Source organism: Trachemys scripta, chromosome 5, assembly GCF_013100865.1.
Source record: "Trachemys scripta elegans isolate TJP31775 chromosome 5, CAS_Tse_1.0, whole genome shotgun sequence".
Taxonomy (NCBI): domain Eukaryota; kingdom Metazoa; phylum Chordata; order Testudines; family Emydidae; genus Trachemys; species Trachemys scripta.
The window spans coordinates 62,029,923-62,048,851 of NC_048302.1; the positions used below are offsets into that span (position 1 = coordinate 62,029,923).

At 42.7% G+C, this 18,929-nt stretch overlaps 1 protein-coding gene across 2 annotated transcripts in view; it reads right to left on the reverse strand.

The window, feature by feature from the left end:
* C5H4orf45 (chromosome 5 C4orf45 homolog) overlaps positions 1-18,929 on the reverse strand; it is a 75,413-nt gene that overhangs the window by 23,300 nt on the left and 33,184 nt on the right. The window lies entirely within an intron of this gene.

Sequence of the window (18,929 nt, forward strand, 5' to 3'; positions counted from 1 at the left end):
GGAAGCGGAGCGGACTGGGGCTGCGTCTCTCTGCTTCCCGCCGCCAGTGAGTGCATGGGGCGATCCTTTCACCACACTCACCAGTGGCGGGAAGCAGAGCACCGTGGCTGGGAACTGGCGGAGTAGAACGGGCTGGTGCTGGGTTGCATCGCTTCCCACCGCCGCTGGTGAGTGTGGGGTCGCTGGGGAAAGAGGTGGAATGGGAGCGGGCCAAGGGCAGAGCAGGGAGGAAGGGTAAGAGGCAGGGCGAAGGGAGTTCTCCAGGGCCCCACACCTTCCTAGGGACGGCCTTGCCCCTTGCTGGGGGGGCCGGCCAAGGGATAGGGCTGGTTGCCGGGGCTGGTACTGATGCGTATGCAGCACACAGCTGCCTAGAGCACCGTGAAATTTGCCCGAACTTTCATGGTGCCCTACAGAGCTGTGTATGCTGCGTATTCCTAAGGACGGCCCTGTGTGTATGAAAGCAACACAATGGCTTTCCAAGAAAGAACACCCATATATACACTTTAAAAACAATGGGGCAAGCTGTTAGCTTCAAGGATCCTGTCTCAAACAAGTTGCAAACCTTGTTTTGCTGAAGCTGGAAGCCTGGTGATCAGAAGAGCACTAAAGAGTTAAAAAGTTCACTTGTCAGAACTGTCCAAGGAGACAGACTGACACAGAGCGAGACTGTGGAGAGGGAGTCTTAAAAAGCTGGATTTTCCCAGCGCCAGGGACACCTTAGGGAAAAGCCAGACATATACAGTCTGGTTTATTGTTCTTAAGCTATATTTTTCCTCTGAATGCTTTTGTGCTATATGAATAAAATTTTGTTTTAAGGAAGCTGTTTGGTCACCGATTACACTGCTCTACAGCCAAAATGCTTCTGAAATAAATGTAGTCAAACTTTACTAATTCTGGGTCACTGAGAACGAAAATGATGCTTAAAATTGTTGATTGGCTCTAGTTTTCAAGATATGCTATTGGGTCAGTATATACGACCCTTGACTTGGGAATGGCGGAGGATAAGTGAGTTATGAAGGGAAGGGATCTCAATTTAAACCAGAAATGACTAAAATACATCTTGACTGGATCTAGGAATAAATCTATGACTGGGTTTGGACAGTACTTGCTTTTTAGGCAAAACAATGAATGATGCCAATCTGAAGCTGGTATTGCGTCATACATGATATGAATTGCATCATGTTATTCCTAGAAGTCATGGATGATGCAATCATAATGAAGCTTACATCACTCTGCTGAACAAATTGCCCTATATCAGCTCTAGAAATCATACAGTGTCATGCTCTCTTATTTGTCAGTGTTTGATTTTGCAAAGGGACACATTTCTGTTTAGCCAAAGTGAGCAGAGATGCCTTGTACTTGTGTGAACAGTGCAGATAACTTCTGCTATGTTTGTGGTGAAGTGACTTTTGCATCACAAAAGCGCAGTCTAACCACTATGGTTAAGAAAGCCTATCACCTTTATTTTGGCTGCAAAACTGGAGATCAGGACAAGAGGTGGGCCCCACACACATGCTGCAACACTTGTGCAACCAATCTTTGCCAGTGGTTGAACGGGAAAAGGAAATCTATGCCTTTTGCAGTACCAATGATTTGGAGAGAGCCAACAGATCATACCAGCAATTGTTACTTCTGCGTGGTGCCTCCAGTTGGGAAAGGTGTGTCAAAGAAGAAAAAGTGGACTGTGCATTATCCAAACATTCCAGCAGCTATATGCCCAGTACCCCACGGAGAAGGACTACCGGTTCCTGATGCACCAGAATCATTCTCACTTGAGTCAGACGAGGAAGAGGATGAAACTTCTGGTCCTGAACCATCAATGTCACAGGACCCACATTTTCTCCCATCCTCCTCCTCTGAACCACACCTCATAACAAAAGGTGAACTGAATGACCTTGTCAGGGATTTGGAACTACCCAAGAGTAAGGCAGAGCTGTTGGGCTTCAGGCCTCAGCAGTGGAATTTCCTGGCAGGTGATGTTAGGGTTTCCATGTTCCATGACTGTCAAAAGGATCTTGTCCCATTCTTCTTCATGGAAGGTGATCTTGTAGCCTGCAACAACATCGATGGTGTGATGGCAGCCCTCAACATCGTTCACGATCCAGATGAGTGGAGACTGTTCATTGATTCATCGAAGACGAGTCTTAAAGCTGTTTTACTGCATAATGGCAATGTTTTGCCATCAATTCCAGTTGGTCATGCAGTCCATATGAAGGAAACCTATGACAACATGAAACAACTTTTGAGGTGCATAAACTATGACCAACATCAGTGGCAGCTTTGTGGCGATTTGAAGGTTGTTGCTCTCTTGCTTGGACTGCAGACTGGATACACAAAGTACTGCTGTTTTCTCTGCGAATGGGATAGTCGTGCAAGAGATTCCCACTACATCAAGAAAGATTGGCCACTCCGACAGTCATTGGAGCCTGGGAAGGAAAGTGTTCAGCATCCACCACTTGTTGAATCAAGGAAGATTTTGTTACCACCCTTACACATCAAGCTGGGTCTGATGAAGAACTTTGTCAAGGCCATTGACAAAACCCAAGCAGCTTTCAAGTACCTCCGTGGAAAATTTCCAAGGTTAAGTGAAGCTAAGATAAAGGAAGGTGTCTTTGTTGGTCCTCAGATTCGTGAACTTCTTCGAGATGATGCATTTGACCATGCACTGCGTGGCAAGGAAAAGACGGCATGGAAAGCCTTCCAGTTAGTGGCAATAAATTTTCTCGGAAACAACAAGGCAGACAACTACAGGTTTGTTGGTGGAAAACCTCCTCAAGGCATACAAAAGCCTTGGTTGCAACATGTCACTAAAGATAGATTTTTTGCACTCTCATCTAGATTTTTTTCCACCGAACTGCGGAGCAGCAAGCGACGAGCACGGCGAGCGATTTCACCAGGACATTGCAACAATGGAGAAACGCTATCAGGGCAAATGGACCCCATCAATGCTTGCAGACTATTGCTGGACAGTGATGAGAAGCTCCATTTAATGAATACAAGACACAAGCCAAGAAGCACCGAGTAGACACTGAATAGGACTAAACTATGTACAGAATAGTGTTTTGCCTTTTGTTTCATAATAAATTTGATTTATATAACCCTTTTGCTGATTTTTAAAGTTTTACATAAACAGGACAGGTGAAATATTATCATGTAAAGCAACCATAAACACATGAAAAGACCTAGGTTTACAATTTAGGATTAAAACTCTACTATCTACACAATATACATAGACATAAAATGTAAAAACTTAAATATCTTAGAAACAATAGCCAGTCAGTTGTTTTAATTGTCATATTTGAATTCAGCACATCAAAATACATAATAAATAACACATTTTATCTCTGAAGCAGACGACTTCTCAAAAATTGTAGACCAGTGTTACCAGTTATTGTCCCAAAGGGAACAGAATTGCAGAGTCTGGGCATAAGTCAAACCTGCTGTGGTAAATTATAGTTGATGCACAGTAGATTGCAACACGGGGGCCAGTCTGAGAGTGGGAGAATTGTGTGATTCCACTAGAAGCCTGAGACCTAGAGTAGGTACACTCAGAGACCAGGAGGGATCTGAGATGCAGTTAGCTTGGTAACTTTGACAACCTACACACATGCTTTGGTTAGAGTGCCTCTAAGCCTTTGTCTTCATTACAAAATTTGATTGGTAGGACACATATGAAGAATCAGATTAACTAAAGTGATGCAGACCACAATTTTGCCCTTAATGCAGACAAGGGCAAGCTGTGATCAGCATTGTTGTCAACCAATCATGGTTGAACTTCAGGAACTGTTATCCTATATTTGTGTTCAAATACTTGCTAAGGTTTACCATAACTTGTCACCATGACACAGTTCATCCTTGTCTATAAGAGACTGCAAAATCCTTGCTCAGTAATATCGTGGCTATCTTAACTTTTCCCTCCTTATGTTCAAACATAATCCAATTTTGTAGCGAAGACAAGGCCTCAGACTCTTGGGGTATGTCTACATTGCAATGTAAGCCCAGGGTTAGTGGGACTTGAGTCAGCAGACCCTGGGTTAGAGAATCCAGGGCTTGAGCGTCTACACTGATTGTCAACCCTAGATTAAAAATTTTCTACCCGGGCTCGAATCTGGGGCACTAGTGTCCACACTGCTGCACGTAGACACAAATCAAGTCAACTGTATCCCAGACTCCCTTTTGCCTTCTCAAAGTGTGGCCGTTCTATCCCTTTGATTATGGTGCAGCATGGGAAAACTTGACTGTCCACGCTGTACATTATAGGAAGTTTGAACAACCTGCCAACACATCCTGGCAAGCATCATTTTGGTCCACATTTTCCCAGCAACCAGGGCCAGCAGTGTGGATGAGGTGAGGTGCCTTTTGAAGAACTCTCTCTTGCATTTTCCACTCCTGGTTCAGGAAACAGGCAGATATGCTTGGGTACATTTTCTGACCCACTGGAGGCACCTGACACAGCTTCTGAGGGTGCAGGAGGAGGAAGACGCAAACATTGCAAATTCAAACTGAAGCTGTTTATGATACTCTGTATCACTGCTGATGTCCCCTATGCAGACTGGAGCTTCTGGAGCAGGGCCACAAGCACAGACTGGTGGGACCACATTGTCATACAGACCTGGGGTGGCCAGAAATGGGTTGAAAGGCTTTTGCATGAAGGAAGATACATTTGTGAGCAGTTTGCCCTGACCTTCCAGGATAAAGACACCCACATGAGGGCAGACATGCAGGTCCAAAAGCGAGTTGCTATAACTCTCTGGAAGCTGACTACCCCAGACTTCTACAGGTCCTTTGCCAACCACTTTGGTGTTGGCAAGTCAACTAGGTAATCAGGTGTGTTTTTTATCCCCAAGGAGATGGGCATTAAAGAGATTCCTGAAGTAATAGCTGGGTTTCAGAGGATGGGGTTTCCAAACTGCACAGGGGCGATTGGTGGGACTCGTGTGCCCCTAGTTTGCCCTCCTCAAGGAGCACATGAGTACATAAATCACAAAGAGTACTACTCCTCCAGGCTCTTGTGGACCACAGAGGTTGATTTGTGAATGTCAACATGGGTTGTATTGGAAAAGATTGTGATGCCAGGGTTTTTCACCTATGGGAAATCTACACTCATGGACAAGCTGTGACACTATTCCCACCAAATGACATTGTAATAAATGGAGTTACTGTCCCCACTGTTATTCTGGGGGACCCTGGATGTACCTCCTTTTACCTTGGCTTATGAAACCATACCCTGATTTCAGAGGCCCTAGCAAGAGGAGGTTCAATTACACTCTCAGCAGGTGTAGAATGGCTGTTGAATGTACTTTTGTCAGACTGAAATCCCACTAAAGATATTTAGACCGATTCCAGTGTCATCAATGCTGTGTGCATTATCGTGACTTGCTGTGCTCTTCACAGTCTTTTTGAAGCCAGAGGTGAGCCATTTTCCCCCTGAATGGGCCTATGACAGCAAGGGGCCACTGAATCAGTACTCTCTGCCTGGAAGTGCACCTACCACAGCTGGAGCTGCATGCACCAAGACAACAGAAGTCAGGGATGCTTTGTGCTCCCACATTTTGGATTTACATGGCCCAGTGGAAGAGGGAGAATAGTACCTTTATGCATGTGCTTGTGGCGGGGGGGAAGGAGCTGATTGATTGTGGTGGGATTTCATTGCTTAGGGAGAGGTTGGGGGGAGGTTGATTGCCATGCAATGTGCTTATGAATGACCTGACTGCTTATCCAATGGAGGGGGACATGGATTCATAGTATGGATTGATGCAAGGAAGTGATTGATCTAGGGATTGATGTAACTAACTGTACTGAGGAATAGTCCCTGATCATGTTTACCTTTATTATTTTAAATACACATTGTATGATGTGATGCAGTGATAGCAATACATTTTCTTGATTAAAATAAAAAGCTTTATTAATAAATATAGATTAGAAAAACACGTCATTAATCCATTGCCAGGCAGGCCAGCTGCCATTACCCCACCAAAATACCTGTAACAACAACAAACCCTTAAAAAGACTCAAAACAAACCATACAGCACAAACCAACAAGTGCAAACAGTGAAACTATGTACAAGACAAAACCCCCTATGGTTGAATGTCCCCAGGCCCCTCATTCGTCTTTCCCTTCCTTCCCTGTTTGCAGTGCACTTAGTGCCAGGGGAAGGAGCTCAGTATGGAAGACTACATGGGGCACAGTTGCCCTGCCCTGCTATTCATAGGGCCTGATTGCATGGGTCACCTAGCCATGGATTTGTCCAAGCTGTTTCTGGACTGCATCACAGGGTACCATGGAGGGGACTCAGGCCATGGTGTGGGTTATGCAGCAGGAGCTGATACTCTGGCAGCCATTAGAGATGTCAGCTGTTCGCAATGCTCTGTCATCCTCCCTTAGCTGCCATTCTTGTTCTAGGAGCTGCGAAGCAAGAGCCTGCTCTCATGCTGAAACCCTGTACTCAAGCTGTGCAGCCAGTCTGAGCCTTTCCTCTTGCCTCTCGCCATGACTTTCCTCTAGTTGTAAGTCCCTCTGTTTTTTGAAGTGGACCTGCTTGTTGTGCCTTTTCAGAATTTCAACCATAAGTTCATCATGAAAACTCTTCCTCTTGGAATGGACCGTAAAGGTCTGCTGATGCAGGCCTCTGCTGCTGTATGGCTAAGCGGCAGAGAGGTACCGCAGCCAGTAGAGGTTGAGGGGCTTTGGAGTAGGACAAGACACAGTGGGTTATTGTCTCAAACGGCTCAGTGCGAGAGCACAGAAAAAAATCCCTGTGAAATTCCAAGGGTATAACATGTTACTTTTCCAGACTGAACTTTGGTATGTTGTGAGAAAGCTGTTTCAGACCACAGAAGTTCCCTGAGCACTGCCAGTTTAATTGCAGAGACAATGGTCAGTTAAAAATCAAAATGGCATTTTTTCCCCAAAAATTGCAGAACCACTTGGGATTGCGGGGGAGGGGCAGTCTGAGTTACAGGGAGTGAGAGAAAAACAGCAGCGCATGCAATGAGCAGTAGAAGGGGGCATCAGACCTGAATGGAGCTAATCCCTAGACGTGGCCCCTAGGGGTGAGTAGAGTGCCCTGTGACAACGCCCTTCCTCAAATGTGACTACCTATCTGATGTTCCTGCTACAGGGAAAGTTTTGCAGCTAGCAACTCCCAGGATTGGGTCAGAATTCATGAGGGAAATCGACAAGATGCTGCATTAGCTTTCACATGGCTTAGTCTGTTATGATTGAATGCTTATACACACAACTCCACTGCCATCCTCTTTATCCTCTCTCCCTGCCCCCTGCCCAGCACATTTCTGCATAAAATTTCAAATCCCAGTTGTATTTGGGACTACTGATTTTGTCACCTATTGACTACATGGGCTACCTTTAACTGAAATGGACTAGATTTGTAAATGGAACACATTGCTACCTTCCTGCTGCCCCACAGCTGACTGTTTCCAGCTAGCTTGTTGCACCATTGAATAATTATAGAACAGCAAACATACAGGTATGGCAATGTAAGATCATCATGCACCACTGTTGACTCTGTGCTCGGCGCAGTACCCAGCCCCCAGTCCAACTCCTCATAAAATGGGCATGATGTTGGCAAGTTGCCCAAGGTATGCTTCTCGTCCCTTTCGGTACTCAGTCTTGAGCCACTTAATCTGCTCCCTACACTGGTCACCGGTCGAGCAAATTTCCAATGCTGTCAGTTTCCTTGTTGTTTGCTGGCATATGTAGTTATTCCTGGTACTCTTACTAAAATCCAGTGTTTTGCTGGCCACACGCCAGAGATTAACCAAAAGCTGGTTGTGCTCCTGCAACCATGAAGCAGCATGCTTTGCAAAGGACTTCTTCTGGTCAGCTTCCACTGCAAACACAGAAGGGTCTCCAAAAGTGTTTGCAGCTTGGCAGTTAGCAATAGAAGGGTTAAATGCTGACTTGCCGAACTGCTGCTCTACAGCATGGGGCATTTACCTTTCCCTGGAGTGGTTTGGTGATTCTTGAGCTAGAGAGGACAAAGGAAGTTGGCACATGGGATTGTGGGATACTTTTGGTGGCCTCCTAGGATCTGAGTCATGTGGTGGAGTGGGGAGCTGTGTCTACATTGCAAAGGAATAGGGTTTGGGCCCTGGCTTGACTGGGGCTCAAACCCTCCAACCCCGCAGGCTCCTAGGACTCTGGGTCCTGTGTAGAGAGAGAAGTGGGATTTGGTCTCAAGATGAGTCTGAGCCTAGGTTTACATTACAGTGTAGACCTCCTCTTGGGAACTTACATGTCCCCCATTATCTTAGTGTCTCAGCTCCTCAAAATCTTTAATGTATTAACTCTCACAGAGATAGGGAAAGTAATAGATCCTCATTTTACAGACCGTTACACTTGCTCAAGGTCACACAAGAAGTCTGGCAGGGGAGGGAATTAAACTCTCAAGTCCCAGGTAAGTGTCCTAGCACTGGACCATCCTTCTGGGCATGTTGCTCTGGTTAAAAATATGGATGGTGGGGTAATACAAATAATTCAGGACAGCAAGTCTGAGGGCTAGTATTTAGCATCCCAAAATACTTGCTTTTCTCCCCCTTTACTGCTCCAAAAAGCGAGGAATAATATTCAGTTCTTATGAGATGCATTGTGCTTTTCTATGTCTGTTTATACTCACAATTGTAACTGAATGTGTGCAGTTTGTAGCAGAGACTTTCCTAAAGCATCTACCATATGGATGCTGCTACAGAAATATTTTTCTATCTTCTTCATCTTTGAATAAGTGGGAAAAATTTCTCTGAAGTTTGAGAAGCTATGACAGCAGAAAAACTACAAATGTTGTTTTGGTAGAACTGTACCAGCCATTTTCTTGAGTCTTGCTGGATAACAAACCAGTCAGATTGAATGATGGCACACTATAAACATTCACGCTCTTCTGCAGTTTCATGGAGTAATTTATGTGGAAACTTTCCCCTTGGCCTTCATACTAGCTTTACGTTATATATCAGGCTGCAGCATGGTGTAAGTAAAATGTGTATCCTTACCCTGGAGCAGCACACTTCTGGTCTATTAAACCTCTGGCTAGGCCATTACAGCTTAAACATCCAGGCACCAATTTGCCAAACAGATATGTTTCTTCCATCCTAATATTTTTTCATTTTTGGCTCATGACTTGCCAACAATATTTTTAAAAAGCTACTGCTGATTAATGAAATTTTGAAAAAAAATGGTTTTAAAGCAATTTTGCAAGTGACATATTCTGGGCTTTCTCTTCCCTGCTATGGTGTTTGCACAAAAATAGGATTTATCTTCTGTAAGAGTTTACCTGCTTATTTCTCACCAGAAGTCAGCATCAAGAGATGACTGAGGTTCCAGAGGTTTATGACTTGAGGTGAAAAAAACACCTACAGAAGCTGATAACCAGCCAATGAGCAAAGGTCTGAAGTTTGGCCCCCCTACAGTAGAAGCTCTCAGTAGAGGACTGGACCGAGCTGAGGTTATGCCCCATTGTGGTAGGTATTGTAGCAAGCAAAAGCAAGAGAATTGCTGTCTCAAAAAGCTTACAATCTAGTGCAAAGTACGACCAGGAGTTTGTGATGTTGGAGCTGGGACTTAGCCTCTATATTCGATGAGTTTGACATCACGCATCCCTTAGACTGCAACAATTTTTAATCCCTGCTGATGGTTGCAGGATTCAGACTGGTGACCCATAGGTAGAAGGCTCTCTTTGGCTCATTCACAGTGCCCTGAGGAATTCTGTCCTGCTGCTAACAGTACACCTTTGAAAATATGGCTTGATAAGTTTATATATTAAATCAAGCTTGGTCTTTTTTGAAGCTGACACAGGCAGGTTTTTTAGTGTCTGCACACAATGGCAAAATCTCCCAAATATTGTTCTCTGACTCAAGCACAGATTGCCTCATCTTATTCTTAAAGGTACAGCTCCCCTTAGCACCATACAAATATTAAAAATGTAGAAGTAAAATAAATATTAGCAAATCATCCTGATACTATGTGCAGGGTCCTTATACTATCTTTTGCACAAATATGTATATTTTTTTCATTCCCAGGTAATCACCACAGCTTGAACCCACAACCTTCAGAGCTACAGTATAGAGTCTTACACTTCAACTAGAGGAGTTGCTGGTAGAAAAGGAAAAGTATTCTGTTAACCTCTCTGTGAATCAGCCCACATGGGTGAAGACCAACACACGTGTTGCCAGTGCATTACATAGTTCTTAGAGGGACAGCAGTGGAACTCTGGGCACCAGGCCTGTTTTTTTTTTTTTTTTTTTTTTTCATGACTGTGGAAGCAGATTGTGGTCTAGTGATTACAGGCAACACAGCCAAATGGAACAATAGCCACGTTTGGGCCTTCTGCCTGGGACATGTGGATGTAAATTATGAATCTTTCCCACTTGAGCTAAAGAAGCAGTTCTCTTAGCATGGAAGTCCCATCAGGGTCATAAGCTTCTATATGTGCTCTAGCTGTAGAGGTGACACTTTATAAATGTGGATTACAGAGGCACCTAATCTAGCATATTTCTTTTAAAAGCCTTTAGCAATGTGGATGATACTTGGCTCTTGTATATTAGAGTTTGAAATAGTACCTAGAGCTCTATCGGAAGTGACTGGATGCAAGTTCTTAATTATCTGTGATACTGATGAGTGACAGTGACATCCTGTCAAAAAGGGTTAATGTGGCTTAGATGGGGTTAAGTAACCTGGTAGGCCATACCTGGGGGAGAGTTAGGCTTGATAGGAAAGCACTGATTGAGCATGGAGCCCAGCTGAGAGGAGCAGCAGGGCTGGTATAAGGCCAGGAAGTGAGGCAGAAGAAGGCTGCAGTGTGGAAGCCTGCAATTCTTCTCTGGAGGTATGAAACTCAGAGGCAGAAACCCAGGGTAAGAGTAGAAGCCGTGGGATCCTGGCCCTGAAGGAAAGGTTTACCCAGAAAATGGGTGGATGGAGGCCTGATGAAGGTGGAATAGGGATATGGCAGCAAGGATGATGCAGACCTTTGCCACTGATCCAAGGGTCCCTGGGCTGGAACCTGGAATAGTGGGCGGATCTGGGTTCCCCTACTAGCCACTGGGGAAGTGGCATAGCTTGGCTGGGAATGATAGCCAGTCCACTGAGACTTTGAAACCCCACAAGGGGAAAACTATAGTGACCTGGTCGGAGAGCTGAGCCATGAAGAAGGAGCACCCCGAGTGACTGAGAGGAAGCATTGCAACTCCTGGACAGAAAGGGTGTCAGATTGGGTGGAGCTATTTCCCAGAGGTAGCCACAAGGAAGTGCCTCAGTGGTGAGTAGAGATCCTGTTACAACCATACCCCAAAGTATAATATGAAACCTTGGTCTCTGGGTTTGTACTTCAGTGTATCTTCCATTAGGCTACAACTATAGTATGATATGGCTGGTTCTTCTCTCTTTTTACATCATTGTAAGACTGCCTTCACTAGTATTCAAAATCACGTTATTCCTAAGAGCTGCCAATACTGAAATAAAATAGTGTAGTTCCTTTGGTTAAAATGCTGCTTACACACTAAGTGTGTTACACAGAATTCTTGACATTACAGTTAGTAATATTTACAACTAAGAAATATGTTCCCTAGAAATAATCTGGGGGAGGGGAGGGAAGAAAAAACCGCCATGGATGGTGTATGATTCCACACTTAGATGTAATCTGCTCTGACACTCTCGGGTTTATCTGGTGTTGGCTGGCATTAGTGATATTTTTAAAAAATCCAAATCCGCATGCATCCACTGCATTTGAAAGGCATATTCAATACATAATCACCCTAGCAAAATGAAAAGTTTACTTTGCAAAATGGAAGGCTTCACTGTCTGTAGTTTGACTGGTTAATAAGCTCCCTAGGCTAGCAGACTGCATCCAAGCTGTCCTAGTATGTGAAAAATGTTCCCAGTGCCACAGTGACATCACAAGCACAAAGCTGATAGCTGCTTATGGGTTCCAGCTGGGCTTTTGATTACTCAGAGGCAGTGCAGGCTAAGCAAATCCTGTTTTCTTACTCTTCGGAAGAAGCCTCCAAAAACTACTTCAGTGCCAAGGTCTCCTGACTGAAATCTCCCACTAGTCAGGGAAATATTGACCTACTCTGAAATATTTCAAATACAGTACCTTTCTATTGATTTTCCTAAATGCTGCTTTGTTTCCTATAGTCAAGTTGAACAAGATACCTTGTTGAGTCCTTACAGATATGCAGTCCACTACAAATATTGCCTGTTTAAATAGAGTGGGTCTGTTGTGTTAAAAGTGGCTAATACATAAACATCAGATTTAATGCTGAAGTGCTATCTGAAAGGGAAAGGTGAGTCCTTACAGAAGGGGTTAACCACTACAGATTATGCTGAGTGGGGTTGAAATAGGCATTTCAGAAGTATTCCACCGAAGGGCATCAACAATAATTGTAATGATGAAGACATCAAGATGTGGACATGCATAAACTAAATAACTGTGATCTTATTGGCTATAATCCTTGTCTTTCCTTTCCTTCAGAGTGTTCTTACTTTTACTCATCTTGACATGTCTAAAATTAGATTGTAAGCTCTTCAAGGCAGGGCACCTGTTTGTGTTCTGTAAAGCATCCAGCATACTTTTTGGAGGCTGCAGATACAGCAATAAGGGGGGAATTTTGACAATTGTTACCATATTTTCTCTGATTAATACAATTATCCATTGTATCAAAAGGAAGAATTCTGTGTGGGGGTCCTTTAATGTCACAAATGTCTCTCATTTGTATAAGACACAGATGCAGAAACTTACTCTTGGTGTAATTCCACTGAAATCCATAGAGTTACACCAGAATAAATTTGTCTCAGAGATTCCAAGCCAAGGATAGTGCTGATTGACATATGAATCATGGGGTTGTATATTTAACTGACAAATCTCAATATACAGACAACAAATTTAATATATATGAAGAGTTACAATATATAGTTCTTGGAGCAATTTCAGAAACTTTAGTCTGGCTAGAAACTGGATTTGAACACAGAGCTGTATGTTGGGAGTTCTAAAGCAGTGGTTCTCAGCCAGGGGTACAGAGGTTTTCTGTGAGTACAACACATCTAGATAACTACCTAGTTTTACAACAGGTTATATAAAAAGCACTAATGAAGTCAGAACAAACTAAAATGTCACACAGCCAATGACTTGTTTATACTGCTCTATATACTCTACACTGAAATGTAAGCAGAGCTATTCCACATTGTAGTGTACTCGACTCACCACTGAGGCACAATGTAGCCACACTGAAGTGCCTCAGTGGTGAGTCGAGTACAATATTTATATTCTAATGCATTTTATAATATGGTAAAATGAGAAAGTAAGCAATTTTTCAGTGATAGTGTGCTGTGATACTTTTGTATTTCTATGTCTGATTTTGTAAGCAGGTAGTTTTTAAGTGAGGTGAAACTTGGGGGTACACAGGACAAATCAGACTCCTGAAAGGGGTACAGTAACCGGGATAGGTTTAGAGCAGTGGCTCTCAGAGAACCGTAGCACATCTGTCAGGAGATGGAGCTTTGCTTTTGCCATCTAACATAGCCTGTTCAAACATGTACATGCTTGCAGATCCGCTAAATGCAGAGCTTAATAGTCTGTCTCTGGTCAAATTATTTCTCTTCCAAGACAGAAATAAGGCTAGATTTCATGCTGTTGGTTGAACAGTGGAAAGGCCACTGAACAAGTTATGCACCTCCATGATGTTCTGTCATGAGCCAAACCTACATGAGGGAAGTCCTCTGAAGGACAGGTGTCTGACCATGTCCTCCTGCCATAGTGTTTTAGGTCTTCTGGGGGATCTTTTCCATCTTGGTTTCATTGCGTCAAAGTTGAAGATGATTCTTGAAGGGAAATTGGAAGGCATCTGGAGGAGATGACTGTAACACCTTACAGAGCCTTGAGCAACCGTTTGAGAGAATAGGACCTGGTCAGTTTAGAAGACAGAGCTCTTCATTCAACTTGAATTCATATCACTGGATGATTTTGACATATGGAGATGCTTCATCTAAATGATATCCAACTTCTTCTCAATCTTGACGGAACGGCCATGATCACCAAAGCATTGTATATCCTCAGCTTTAAGCCATTCTTGAAGCCAAATTTTTCCATTCCCCATCATTACTTTGAGGGGGATAATAATGGCAAAGTATATGGGGGGGAAAGGCATGCACCATTTCCAAGCTTAAATATTACCATATGCTTGTAAATCAGGCATGCAAATGAGCTCACTTTCTATGTGCATTTACATGTCTAAAATTCTAAAAATCAGGCTCTTGATGTTGACTTCTTTTTTATGTACATTATGCACTCAGTATATCCACAAAAGGGGAAAATAGTCTAGTCTCTGCTGTTCGTGTTCTCTCTCTTTCTTTTTGGCAGATGAATTTACAAAATAGAGTGGCATGTTCAGATTGCAATTTTAATTTAATGTTGATGAAAAGCTGAGTATCCAACTTTAACTTAACACATTTTGTCACCCTTTCAACAGCATTACCTTTGCCAATACTTATACAATCCTTGTCCATCTGGTTATCCTTATCCAAAAAAACAAAAACCTGTTTTCCTACTGAACCAATCTGGATGTGTCATATGTCATTTGAAAACTCATTATTTGTATAGATGTCAGAAGCAGAGCTATGGGCATTAGTTTTACTTTTAAATTTTGCCATTTACAGCACTAACTCTTTCAAGATTAGCCTTCATTGTAGATAGTACTAGGGATTAGTACTTTCAACATTGTATAGACAATCCCAGTGTTTAAAACTCACTCACTCTCTAACACACACACACTCTCACTCACACCCCCCGCCCCCAGATGGATTAACAATTCATATTTACAAACCAATCTGCCTATAAAGGGAACATCTCAAGTTAAAATTTTTAGACTTTGGACCAGGCACTGCCATTTATTATGTGTTGTACACTGCCTATCACAATGGGGCCCAACCAGATTGTGGCTTTGAGGTGCTACTGCAATATAAATGTTTAATTTACATCCCAACACTATGTTAAAAGAAAACTAAGGTTGCCAAGTCAAGCATGCAAAAGTGAGGGGGATGGAGACACAACCTTTGCCAGTGGGCTTCACACTATGCCAAAGGAATGTTGAGACTTGGGAATAAGAGGTTCACTTCCAGATTCTGAAGGGAGTGTGTGTACTCTACTTATTACAGACCCTTCTGCTCCTACCCCCACCCAGCCTCTTTCTGTCCCCTCCGCTGGTGCTATGCTCCCTGGCTCCTACCCATTTTTTTTCTCTCTCTCACAAATCTTGCCCTTGTCCCATCCCTGCTCCTATCCTTATGGCTTCCCCCGCCCCCACCCCTCACATTGTTCCTATCCGTCCCTGTCTTATGTCCACTTCTGTTCATTCCCAGTCTCTCCACTCACTCCTAACTCCATGCTTGCCAGGGGCTTATCCACTTCCTTTTCCTCGAGCTCCTGCCCCTGGCTCCCTGCCTTGTGTCTCTTTCACATCCTTGTTCTTCCCGTTCTGGAGCCCTCTCTGCATTCTAGCCAGGGGGTGCATTGAGCACACAGGAGAGTCTCCCTGCTATGAATTGCAGTACCCAGTAGCACCCAACAGATAGGAGGAGCAATTGCAGGGAAAGTTCACCTCAGTCCCTGCAGCCCTGGGCTGTAGTATTGTGAGTTTTTCTGTGCCAATGGCTCATGAGCAGTCTGGTTGGCATGTGGGAGCTGTGAGAGATGGAGCACGCTCAGGGCAGATGAAATCGCCAGATCATTTAGTTGCCAAATTGTAACAAGTTTCTAGTGAGCATGTACAAAATGAGATTTTTTTTCCCCAGAAGGCTTATAACTTGGTCAAATTTTTGAGGCAGATTTTCACAGGAACATCAAAAAGCACATCCTGAAAACCATCACTACCCCTTGCCAAATTTCAAGTCCCTACTCCAAAGCATGGAGCTGCTAGAGCAGGGGTCAGCAACCTCTGGCACGCAGCTCACCAGGGTAAGCACCCTGGCGGGCCGGGCCTGTTTGTTTACCTGCTGTGTCCGCAGGTTGGGCCGATCACGGCTCCCACTGGCCACGGTTCGCTGCTCCAGGCCAATGGGGGCAGCGGGAAGCAGTGTGGCCCAAGGAATGTGCTGGCTGTGGTTTCCCGCCACCCCCATTGGCCTGGAGCAGCGAACCACGGACAGTGAGAGCCACGATTGGCCGAACCTGCGGACGAGCCGCATGCCAGAGGTTGCCGACCACTGTGCTAGAGCTTCTCAGTAGAACTGTTAAGAATTATTTTTAACATGGGTAAAAATATTCTTCCCCAACCTCAGTCTGAGAAACATCAGAACTATTTTAGCTGAAACTTAAAAAAAAAACAGTTTGAGACGGACATCTGGCATTGAAAATTTCAACTGGAAAGGTTTAAGTTTGGCCAATTTATAAGAACTGAAAACAGGGCCTTATAATGGAAAGTATTTAAAATCCTTACCTAGAGATGTCATTACCTGATGATAAAGACTGATTCTTTTTCTTTCTAAATTAAATAAATCTCACCTATTACTAAGACAAAGCAGTAAAGAATGAATATTATAGTAGTGTAACACTCCTGCCCAGTCCATGCTGATGAGCATCCATCCCTTTGCATGGGCATCACTGAATTTTGTAAATTTTAGTCTTTCTATCTACAAAATTCTTTTCTCTCATTAACTATGAGCTCTGTGTCAGCTCAAAAGTTTCTCACCAACAGAAGTTGGTCCAATAAAAGATATTACCTCATCCACCTTGTGTTTCGAATATCCTGGGACCAACGTGGTTACAACACTGCATACCAGAGACAAGCAGCAAAGATTTGAACTGCTCTATTTAATATTAGAGTGTGGATCAAGTTGTGCAATAAATCCACCTCTTTAAGGCTGAAAGTCCAGCAGGAAATTCTTTGAAACATGTTGGAAACTGTCCAGTTGGAAAGTGGCCAGAATGCAGGCAGAAGTGACAAAATGACATGTTGGAAATGCGGAGAAAAGAACACAAACCTCATATATATGCTATGGAGATGTCCCTTACACTCTCTCTGGGAATAGAACAACAGGAATGTGGATGGGAAACCCAAGATATTCAAGAAATGGAAGTATGTTGGAAGAATCTAAACACTGCAAAATGGTATACAGGCGCATGTGAGCTACCAATAGTAGAGGGGAAAACACTTTCCTACTGAACAAAAGAAAAGGGGATTTTTTTTAAGAGAATTAGGTATTTTATTTTTAGAAGTATATGAATAATACATTCCTCATTTTCATGGGACTTAAAAACTTGTGTTATGAGTGACTGTTTATCATCATTTTTAGTAAGGTTTTTTTTATATACACCAGGGGTAGGCAACCTATGGTATGCGCGCCAAAGGCAGCACACAAGCCGATTTTCAGTGGCACTCACACTGCCTGGGTCCTGGCCACCGGTCCGGTGGGCACTACATTTTAATTTAGTTTTAAATGAAGCTTCTTAAACATTTTAAAAACCTTATTTACTTTACATACAACAATAGTTTAGTTGTATATTATAGACTTCTAGAAAGAGACCTTCTAAAAATGTTAAAATGTATTACTGGCAAGCGAAACCTTAAATTAGAGTGAATAAATGAAGATTCGGCACACCACTTCTGAAAGGTTACTGACCCCTGATATACACAGTACCATATTTTTCACTTGCAGCGGAGTATGTCAAAGCATTTGCAAATATTAATTGAAGCTCAAAAACACCCTGTGAAGGTAGTTAAATAATATTAATCTGTTTTACAAAAAGGCCAGCTAGGGATTAGATAAAGGAACTTTTTTTATTTTTATTTTTTGGTAGAAAGTATTGGCATTTTTCTGGTGACCCAATCAGTTTCTGCAGAACTGAAGGCACAATTCTATTGTAAAATTGGCATCCTCTTAGTCAACAGATTTACTCATATGTATTCTGTAGTGTCTGCTTGCTTCGGTGATTAAAAAAAAAAAATTATATTAAAACACCAGCTAGCCCTGCAGAGTCAACACAGCTAACAGGGAAGGAGCTAGTTTCCATTCCTTCACATGTGTTATCAAACAATTTTAAGTATCGCCTATCCCTGTGCAAACCTGTTGATGACCCTGGATATGCACAAGTGTTACCGAAGACTAAATTTAGTTGCAGAATGTTTATTACTGGCAATTAGAAAAATCATCTTTTCACTTAAAAATTGAGCACACTTGATTTGGAAATTAAAGGCCATTAATGTGGGATCCCACAATGCCATTTTTAGAGTCATTTTTTCATGAAAGAAACTACAATTTTAACTTTTGTTTTGGAGTCACATTAAAAAAAAAAATTCTTATGGCCTGTAAGGCTTTTGAATTTTTTTTATATATAATTTAAAAATATATATATTAGAAATATCCGGTCTAAACATCCCTATTTTTTGCTACAGGTGTCTCTGGAATAATGTGTTAGTAACATCACAAGAGACAGAAACTTAAGTTGCAACACTCTGAATTCACAATTCTCAATTTTCCAATTCTCAGTTGGAAAGGAAAGGGATGTTAAGTCAGATTGTTTAAACTTTTTGTTTCAGTATTACAGACCTTTTCAATTCAAATTCCTATCAAGCAATTAGCTCTTTCACAAAGAAGTTTTCTCCGCCTAACACCTTTCCTTCAAAAGACGGCTAAGCTGCAGCTCAGCCCTATTTTGAGGGCCTTATTTTTACCTAGTCCATAGGAAGTCAGCAATTGAAATTCCGCATATTTCTAAAATGAAGAAAAAACAGAAGGAGGCGGGAAAACTCAGTTTTAGATAGATGAGAGGATCAGTAAAGGACATACAAAATCATCCTTTTCCATTAATGTTTTTTAAAACTAGTTTAGGCCTCATAGTTGATAAAGGAAATCTTCCAAATGTGAACCAATGCACTACTGTCAGCTGAAGGTAGAAACAAATGCCACTGAGAATTACATAGAG